Raw genomic sequence first — 9827 nt, 5'->3', positions numbered from 1 at the left:
TGATACCGACGCCAAATTATCTTGCGGACCCCTTGGAACATTCCACGGACCCCTGGTGGTCCGCGGACCACACTTTAAGAAACACTGCTATAATAATATACAAGGTATATACCTTGGTAATATACACACATACTATTGCGGACTTTATTTTTCTAAAATCATTGTTTTGTGCCAGTTACAGTGGCCAGGCGTGATAATTGGTTTTTTCCTTCCTGAGAACCTAGTGTCCATTAAAAAAGTTGCCAATGTTGACGGAGCAAACTTATTTCGTGACATCACTTCTTCTATAATCGCTGCTTCAATTTGACATCAGTAAAGAAAAAAAATACTATGATACTGAATTTGATATTTAAAAGAATATTAGGAATTTTTTGTGCAACGTTTGGCAGAAAGATAGCCCCTAAAGATGGAAGAAAGGCACCTGTGAAACTTGGCTTTAGGTGTTGCAATTCTCATGGTCCGATTGATTTTACTGAAACGAACTCATTTCTGCCATAATTTTGAAGAAATTGGTCACGGAATAGAAATTTTGAGTAAATAATGAAGCACAATATTCTTTTGTTTTTTCTTTTCAAATTGCTTCAGCACTGAAATGAAAGTTTGCTCATACACACACACACACACATATATATATATATATATTATATGTATATATATATATATATATATATATATATATATATATATATATATATATATATATGTATATATATACATATATATATACATACTACATATACATATACACACACATACACACACACACACACACACACACACATATATATATATATATATATATATATATATATATATATATATATAATATATATATTATATATAAAACTTTCTGAGATACGGGCCTCCAGAATAAAACAAATGCTGAGGTCTACTCAGGCACAATAAGATTTAACAGGACATGAAAATGCTGCTCGGTTGAACGAGGATTAAAATTCCCGCGTTTTCGTTAGAGCCGCCAAACCACTAGATTTCGAGACGATATATATACCGTTAAGTGATACGGCATAACATTACCCAGTGTATAAGTGAATGGCATTCCTAAAGGGTTATAGGCAGTGAGGTCAACTTGAAGGTAACCCAGAATCAATTGTTTGTTAGGCCTACGTTTGAACACCAAGTTTCTCGATCGCGCAGATTCACGATCCATGGCGGCGACGATCTCGAGAGCCCGGCGCTCTTGCGAACTCCCTACGACCGGCGGTGGCCTCAGAATTACAGCCTGCAAGGGCGCCAGCTGACGATCGCCGTGAAGGAATCGATGCTGGCCCTCGTTTTGGCTAGGACTTTCCCAGACGGAAGCGTCGAGCTCAAGGCAGGTGGAGAGGTGAACTGCATCGAGTTCCTCAGTTCCGCTTTGAATTTTTCGTGAGTATTACCCGGGGGCTGATTTGCGATGAATGTGCACCACCTCACCTGGCGTGCGTAGGTTAGGTTAGGTTAGGTTAGGCGTAGTTTAGGTTAGGTTAGGTTCAACACAGCCGAATAGCGCACGTATGTGTGAGTTGCGTTGTATAGAGCTTTCTAACGTAGAGGTTAATATGAAGGGCCGACTCAATTCCCTTGATCAGTATGGGTAGGGAGAGAAGATTGGGGTCTAATCCTCTAGGAGGAATCAGACCCGTGTCAGAGAGCATGGAAGCAGGAAATTAATCCGGTAATCCAAGGATCACTAATTATAAAAAAAAAACGACAGAGCGACCACACGGCATCGGAGATGAAGAAATTTTGAGAAGAGGTGTCGGCAAAGTTAGTAACTTGAGAGAGAGAGAGAGAGAGAGAGAGAGAGAGAGAGAGAGAGAGAGAGAGAGTGAGTTATAGTAGGGTTTAAGAATGGAATGTGTTCTGTACAGGGAAAGATTAGACGAGACAAGGGGGCGGGAACATGATGCAGGCGCCGAAAGATTTGCCTTATCACGTTAGTAACGGCAAAGCCTTCTTACCTCATCACAGTGTGGCCTGGGTTTTCTTTTGTCGGGTGCGAAGACAGAATAAATAAATAAATAATTAACTTTACCTGAAGAATAAATATACATTCAGTACAATCGGAAGAATAAAAGGGAAACGTAGAAAATCAGCAGAATTAGAAAAACAATTTTAAGTTTTTTATTCTATGTACATTTTCAGTTGTTTAGTACTTCATACAGTACAATACTTGAGTAACGTTTATCATACCTTCACGAATCGCTATAAAACTTTAGTTTTAGTCTTACTTTTCTTGTTAATCTATGGTTTAAATTTCGCCCCACTTTTTTTCCTTATTGAAATGACTTGAGTTATTTCTCAAACCTATATTTGAAAGTATAATCGTCACACTAGAATCTGTAAATGTTCACATGACTATAAATTTTGTTAGTATCAAGATCTTGATCTCTCAGAGAACTTATCAAATTATCTTATTATCGGGCATCTGGTGAATTCCTATATGATTTATTGGCCTCCATGGAATATACTTGGTGTCCAATTATTTCCTGGTCGTTGATGTAGACCAGGGGTTCTTAACAGAATAATGGGTATCCATACCCCCAAGAACCACATGCTGGGGGTATGGGACTTGATCTCTGGGTACTGATACATATATATTTGATTTTAATGTGTCAGTGTATACAAGGGCACAATGATAAATTATGAATTAGAACTGTCATTTCATATTTTAAAGCGACTTACGTATACTACTTTAAGCTTACCTGATTGAAATAAGCAGAATCAACTAATGTTCTTTCTTAAGCAGGATACTTTCATCATTTATCAAGTTGGATAATTAAACTTAGTATATTAAATTATATTGTCAACAAATAGGACTTAAGTGGACTTAAGCAAAGGGGGTATGGAACCATTTTGGACAAATCACTGGGGGGCTGGAGTCATCAAAAGGTTAAGAACCACTGACCTACCCATTTTTGCACTTCTAACTCTGCCAGGTAAACAGGGTTGGCAGGGCATTTTTAAATACCAATTAGACGTAACGAACGATGCTCACCGCCTCCCTCTCCCCCCCACCACCAGGTACAAGGCCTACCTCTCCCCGGACAACTCCTGGGGGTATTTCTTGCCCAACGGAACCGTGACTGGCATTATTGGGATGGTGGCCAGACGAGAGGTCGATTTTGCAGTTTCCATATTGGGAATTACTCGTAAGTTTTCCTCAACTAATAAGGGAGAGAGAGAGAGAGAGAGAGAGAGAGAGAGAGAGAGAGAGAGAGAGAGAGAGAGAGAGAGAGAGAGAGTTTGTTGCATGTTATCCTGACTTCTCACGCTTCTTTTCATTTTGTATCAAACCAAAGAATGGTAAAGTAGATATTATATATAAAATATATATATAATATATATATATATATATATCTATATATATATATATATATATATACCTATATATATATAATGTGTGTGTGTATATATAGATCGAGCTACAATGTCCTTTAATTAATATCTAATTCGCTCTACATCGGAATTAATATATTTTCATATATGCTTGACCGAAGGGGAATTTTTTTCTCGTCAGTGAAGCTCTTCCACCCCACCACCGCGAGAGGGCCTCTCACGGTGGTGGGGTGGAAGAGCTTCACTGACGTGCCTGGATTTGAATGTCTCCTGCGTTCGCGCCCAGGTACAGGTAAATCTATTATTGAGAAAAAAATTCCCTTCGGTGAAGCATATATGAAAATATATTAATCCGAGGTAGAGCGAATTAGATATTAAAGGACATTGTAGCTGAATCACGGTAATGTGATATGACTTATGTATATATATATATATATATATATATATATATATATATATGCATATGTATATATATATATGTATGTAACTGGGGGGATTCTCCCCCATTATTCATAAGGTAAGCGTGGACACGAAACAGAAGGCAGACTCACTCACCCCATTACTCATAACCTTTCTCTCTCTCTCTCTCTCGGCAATGTCTCTCTCTCTCTCTCTCCACCTCTTTCCTCTCCATTCTAACAGGTATGAAAATGAGAGAGTTGCATCATAACATTAACGTTTATTAACAAGAATAAATCAATCAATCAACCAAGCAATCCAGTCTTACAGACTAACTCAAAAACAGTACAATGTCAAGTCACCAAAACAAGTCTACACCCCTCTGGGAACTCTTTGTCCCCCGGCATTTCCAGATCCGTCTGTTGCAAAGATACAGAACACATTCCTGGTAAGTACACACACAAGTTTAAAGACAAAGTTAATAAAATGGAACATCTTACAAGATATCAAAACAAGCCATCCCTTTGGCTAAAGCACTTCAACTTGCTAAAGTAATTCAACTCACCCATTGCAGCCGGAATATCTCACTCACTGATAAATAAAAACACTTTGGCATCTGCCATCATGGCTTTGCCTTCCTCCCACGAATCTCTGTGCAAGTCTCTCCATAGACTTGGCTAGTGATACATTATGAATAGAAGAGGCGCACACGCACATACGAATGCACACTTCGACAACGCCTCATATTACAGGCTACAACCAGTTTCGCAAAGGCACTTTGAGAAGAGTTCATAAAACTGTCGTGCATTGACTTGTCGAACTAATCATTTTTATCTCACGCCACCCCAGAAACTCATTGATCAGCTACTCTCAGGTCGTTACCTCTACACTGTTCTCCACATTCCATAGGTCACAGGGAACACATGGACAATATATTATTAATCAAAAACCCTAGGCCTTACAGATAGCTCGGCCTCGCACAAATGCTAGCTCCCGCTAGCAAAATGGCTAATAACACAAAACACTGGCCGGCTTAAAATAAAACATAAGTAAAACTGCACGTCTCTGGCATTATAAAATAAAGTCTTATCACGCTTTAATCTCCCAATAACACAAGACACATTTTCTCTCATATTTTCTTCATTTCTGAATATCCCTCTTTGCTTGTCTGCAAGTAGCTGCACCTGTAGCAGACTGTAGCAGCTGTAGGAAGACGGAATGCCTCCCTCATCGTAGAAGACTTCTCACGGCTTCTGTAGATCCCCAAAAAACACGCTGTAGAATTCTCGCGATCACCATCATGGAAATACTTGTAATCACCCTGGACAACATGGCAGCAACCTCTCGGCTGGTGGACGTCTTGCTGGCGTCGGGGAATGACTTTTGGTGTTAGTATGTCAGTCAAGTCACTGGTCAATCATAGGAAAATTAACCCAGACATACTAGTCCTATCAAACAATGATCTCAAAAGGTCAGAAATACTAACTGAACGTCTCCCAATTAACTCCCTTAATATGACTACTAAATCATAAGTCATTATCACAACTCTCAAAGAAAAAAAAACATCAAGTTCTAGTTCTCCAACTCAATTCTCCAAACTCACACATCAGCACACACACAACTCAGAAATCACAGCAACTCCACGGAATTCTGCACTCACATTTCAAACTCGAATGTGCTCACAAGAAAAAAAAAAAGAAAAGAAAAGACAAAAATCGCAATGAGCCCAAGGAAAAAAAAGAATCTCGTAACACCCAGACCCAAAAAATGTTCTCTCAAACTCTAATATTTGAACAACCCACAAAATCAGTAAAAATCTCCAACTTTTAACAGCAAAAACCCCTTTACTGCTCAATAATTAATTACAATGAGACTTAATGTCAAACTCCCATTACTTAAGTAACAACCCCAGAAAAATCACATCTCCCGGTAAAATCAAATCTCCCGTCCAAAAAAGAAATGCTACTTAAGCTCAATCCCCAAATTATATCTCTCGTAGGGAAAAGGAAGAAAAATAATAAAAGAAAAAAGGATAATCACAAGTACGTTTCCCCCAATCACAAAATACATAATACATGTATAATATGCATAACTCCCGCGTTTTTCCCAAGAAATGCTCCATGTAAAGCCACGGAATTTGCCAGAAAGCAAACTCTCACACATGCGCTTTCGTGAAATGCTATTGTCAACATTTCCAGATATTGCAAAAATTCTGATGTCACCATCATAGGAAAAGAATCAGCACACGGCTCATCACATCGCTTGTCAGCAGAAAAATCGCCTACGGACGTATGCTCTAACATCAGCATAAGAATGTCTAGTCAGACACATAAGTTTGGAAACTCATGATTCTCTAGAAAAAAAGGTCTAACTGACACATTTCACAGAATTAACTCCAGGATATGACTAATGTGTTCAAAAATTTGTCTCAAAGACTCATTCTCTCAACATGACTTTGCCCAAATTATATTTCTCCAAGAATAACACACTTGTGAACATAAAAAATGCACGCACATCTCCATAGGACTCGTAATGCAGTAATGACACTCGCCTCTAAATAGTCAAAAAAGAGAACCACAGAAATCTTCTCTTGTCTCGAAAAAACTCCCATAATCACAAAAAAAAAAGGTCACCCGCCAAAGATTAATTCCAACTCCATTATGAGACACCATATTAATAATAACACCACTCCAGTTATAAAAATATTTCCTCCATTTGGTTAATAACCAACCCCCTTATATTATTCTCTTATTTCTCCAATAGCCACATGTCAGTAAAAAAAGACACCACTCCAAGAATAGAGAATAATCACCTCTATTTCGGCAAATACAAAATATTTACCTCTATTTCCCCAATAACTCTATGTGGAACAAAACAAGGCTCCAAAAATATATCTCCAAAAAAGTGTGCACTCAAGGCAACTAACTCACATACTCACAAATATTGCCCCATAATCTCCTAATATGTGTCTCCATTGCAACAAAGATGGCTGCAAAATAATTGAACTAAACATAGCTCATACCACTATTGGCAAACATCAAATAGCCAAAAATATATCTCCAATATATTATATCTCAAATATAACTCCAAAATAATATATACCTCCAATTATAACTCCAAATAATATATCTCAATTATAACTCCAATTCTCCAAAGAATAACTCAATGTTATAGTCAAAAACTATAAAAACTCTCTCCATTTAGCATAACTGCTAAAAAAGGGCAAAAACTCGGCAAATAAAACTGTCTAGAAAATTCTAGAAAAAAATCACCAATGTGCCACAAGTCATTATAACAGAACTCCAAGTTCACAGTGTCTAAGCCAAGACTTCTCCATATGCACTACGACATAAGCCACTAGAAAACTTAACCAAGTTTCCTATCTCTCACAAAGTTGTCACAAATACAACAAGGGTATTGTGCAAGAAAACTCACAATTTCTGGAACACAAATATCCAGAGAAAAAATGTAGTGCCATTACGTATGCATTCAAAACGTGCAAGAAATTCTCCCATATATTTCTCTATAGCATCAAATAGCTAAAACACGAACACGTTCCCGAACAATGACTCTAAGTCACGAACTGAGATAATATTCACACTAACTGGAGAGAAAAAATAAATTCAAATTCACCCATGGTAAAAAAAACTTGTGTCAGCGATGGCTAATTTCCAAAAAAGAAGAAAAGAAAAATCAATGGCACTGTTAACTCTCTCCCGTAACTCACTAGATGTCAAGCAATTATCTGCTGAACTAATAAAAAAAAGAAAAAAAACTAAAGTGTGTTGTTAGTTCCTCCCAAAATTCAAAAAAGATTTCACCTCCCTTGATAGCATTACGGCACCCACGTATTAGTATAAAAAAAAATCAGTATCAGAAATATCATCATCAGCAAGATCACCAAAAAAATTGCTATCATCAAAATCATCAGTATCAGTACAAAAAATATCACCAATGTTAATGCTTGTCCATTCTCCAAAAATTCAGCAAAAAGTTCAGCAAGATTCAACACAATTCACCAAGATTCATCAAGATTCAGCAAAACTCATCCCCGTGAATCACTGAAATATTCTCCAAAGTTACAAAAACTCAACAATTAACTAAGACAAGACTTCTCCCATTAATTCATTGTAATAATTCTCCTTGAATAATTATCTGTAATAATTATCAACTGATCTCCCATGAAATATCTCAAAACTCTCGTAAAACAATTCTCCCGTAATGATAATTATACTTAAGCAAACCTCCCGTGACACATCTCAAGTATAATAATTACTAATAATAACAATGATAATAACTCTCCATAGCAATAATTCTCTTGCAAAGATCTCAAGTAAGGGTGAAATTCAAAAATAGCATACACTAGTATTGCTGAATCCTATGACATACAATTTCTCCAGCATGCAACACCATGACATAACACCATTGCCACACAACACAGATACACACCAATCATCGGCATTTCAAAGTAATTTCTCCAACACAATAAAAAAATAATCTGTGTATCCCCAATATATTTGTGTCTTTCAAGGCACAAAGAAACATATAACACATCCCGTGCATGTTAACTACTTTTCCCCCTCATTCATGGAAAAGAAAATCTCTTTTTATTTCCTTTTCTCTTCGTCCAAGGGAGAAAAAAAAAAATATCTTTTCTAAAAAAAGACTCTACGGGCGTTCACTTCATCAACTAATCAATCAGCTGTATCTTAGCATCAATGTCAAGGGCAAACTTGTCTTCAACAGCCCGACAAAGAAAAAAAAAGAAAGAGGGAGTTCACCCACACTGAGAAAAAAAAATTTTCTCCCCCCCCCGTGAGAACAACCCCTCAGTCAAGCGGCAGAACAGCCCGAGGCATACCAGCAGTTATCCCCATCTCCCCTTTGAACAGTGTCTGAGGTAATCCCTTCCCAAGGTATACACTAGTACCCATCCCTGCACTATCTCTCGAGGGAGGCCAGTGGTACCCTCCAGGCAACTATCCCCCCGAGGGATGCCAAACCCTCGCAATGCAAGGCGCCTCTCTGCAGAAATGTGCTGAGCCCGTAAAATTGTGGCCGCTTATCTAAGCACAGTTACATGCATAGAAAAATACACCCCTCCTAGTGTTTAAAACAAAGACGAATACGTCTATTATAAACACGTGCAAATAAAGAAACAAAACATGTCACTATGGGGCAAAAAGACAAGAAAAAATTTTTTTGACCTCTTGAACCAATCCCATAACCCTGAAATATTTAAACAAAAACTCTCTCTTCAAACAATAGTTTTAACACTTACCACTCCATAATGGGAAAAAAAAGAACTCGAAATTCTCGTAAAATGCGGTAGTGATATATGCATTAAACACAACACCCGCACGGGTATCTCAGAATACACTCGTCATTACACAAGCAAAAGTCACACTGGGTGCGCTCACTGCTTCTAGGCTGACTCCATGGGAAAAATGCTGAGTCCAATAAAATCCTTCCCTCCCTTTAGCACAGTTAACAGACAGATATTTTCTCATTTTTTCACTAAGTAACTGAAAACTAACAGTTTAACGATTTTCCACAATCCCACAAAGCTTTGTCATTCGAAAACTATCGCTAAGCCATAACCCCTTTTATTTTCTAACTGGCCACCCATCTCTACATCAGCATTCCTAGGCATAGAAAAGAAAAAACTTTTATATCCCCTCTTAACCGTCTGCCACCACTGTAACTGGGGGATTATTCCCCCAGTATTCATAAGGTAAGCGTGGACACGAAACGGAAGGCAGACTCACTCACCCCATTACTCATAACCTTTCTCTCTCTCTCTCTCTCTCGGCAATCTCTCTCTCTCTCTCTCTCTCCACCTCTTTCTCTCCATTCTAACAGGTAATGAAAATGAGAGAGTTGCATCATAACATTAACGTTTATTAACAAGAATAAATCAATCAATCAACCAAGCAATCCAGTCTTACAGACTAACTCAAAAACAATACAATGTCAAGTCACCAAAACAAGTCTACACCCCTCTGGGAACTCTTTGTCCCCCGGCATTTCCAGATCCGTCTGTTGCAAAGATACAAAGACACATCCCGGTAAGTACACACACAAGTTTA

The sequence above is a fragment of the Macrobrachium nipponense genome, chromosome 14 (genome assembly GCF_015104395.2).
Source record: "Macrobrachium nipponense isolate FS-2020 chromosome 14, ASM1510439v2, whole genome shotgun sequence".
Taxonomy (NCBI): domain Eukaryota; kingdom Metazoa; phylum Arthropoda; class Malacostraca; order Decapoda; family Palaemonidae; genus Macrobrachium; species Macrobrachium nipponense.
This window is presented reverse-complemented; position numbering follows the sequence as displayed.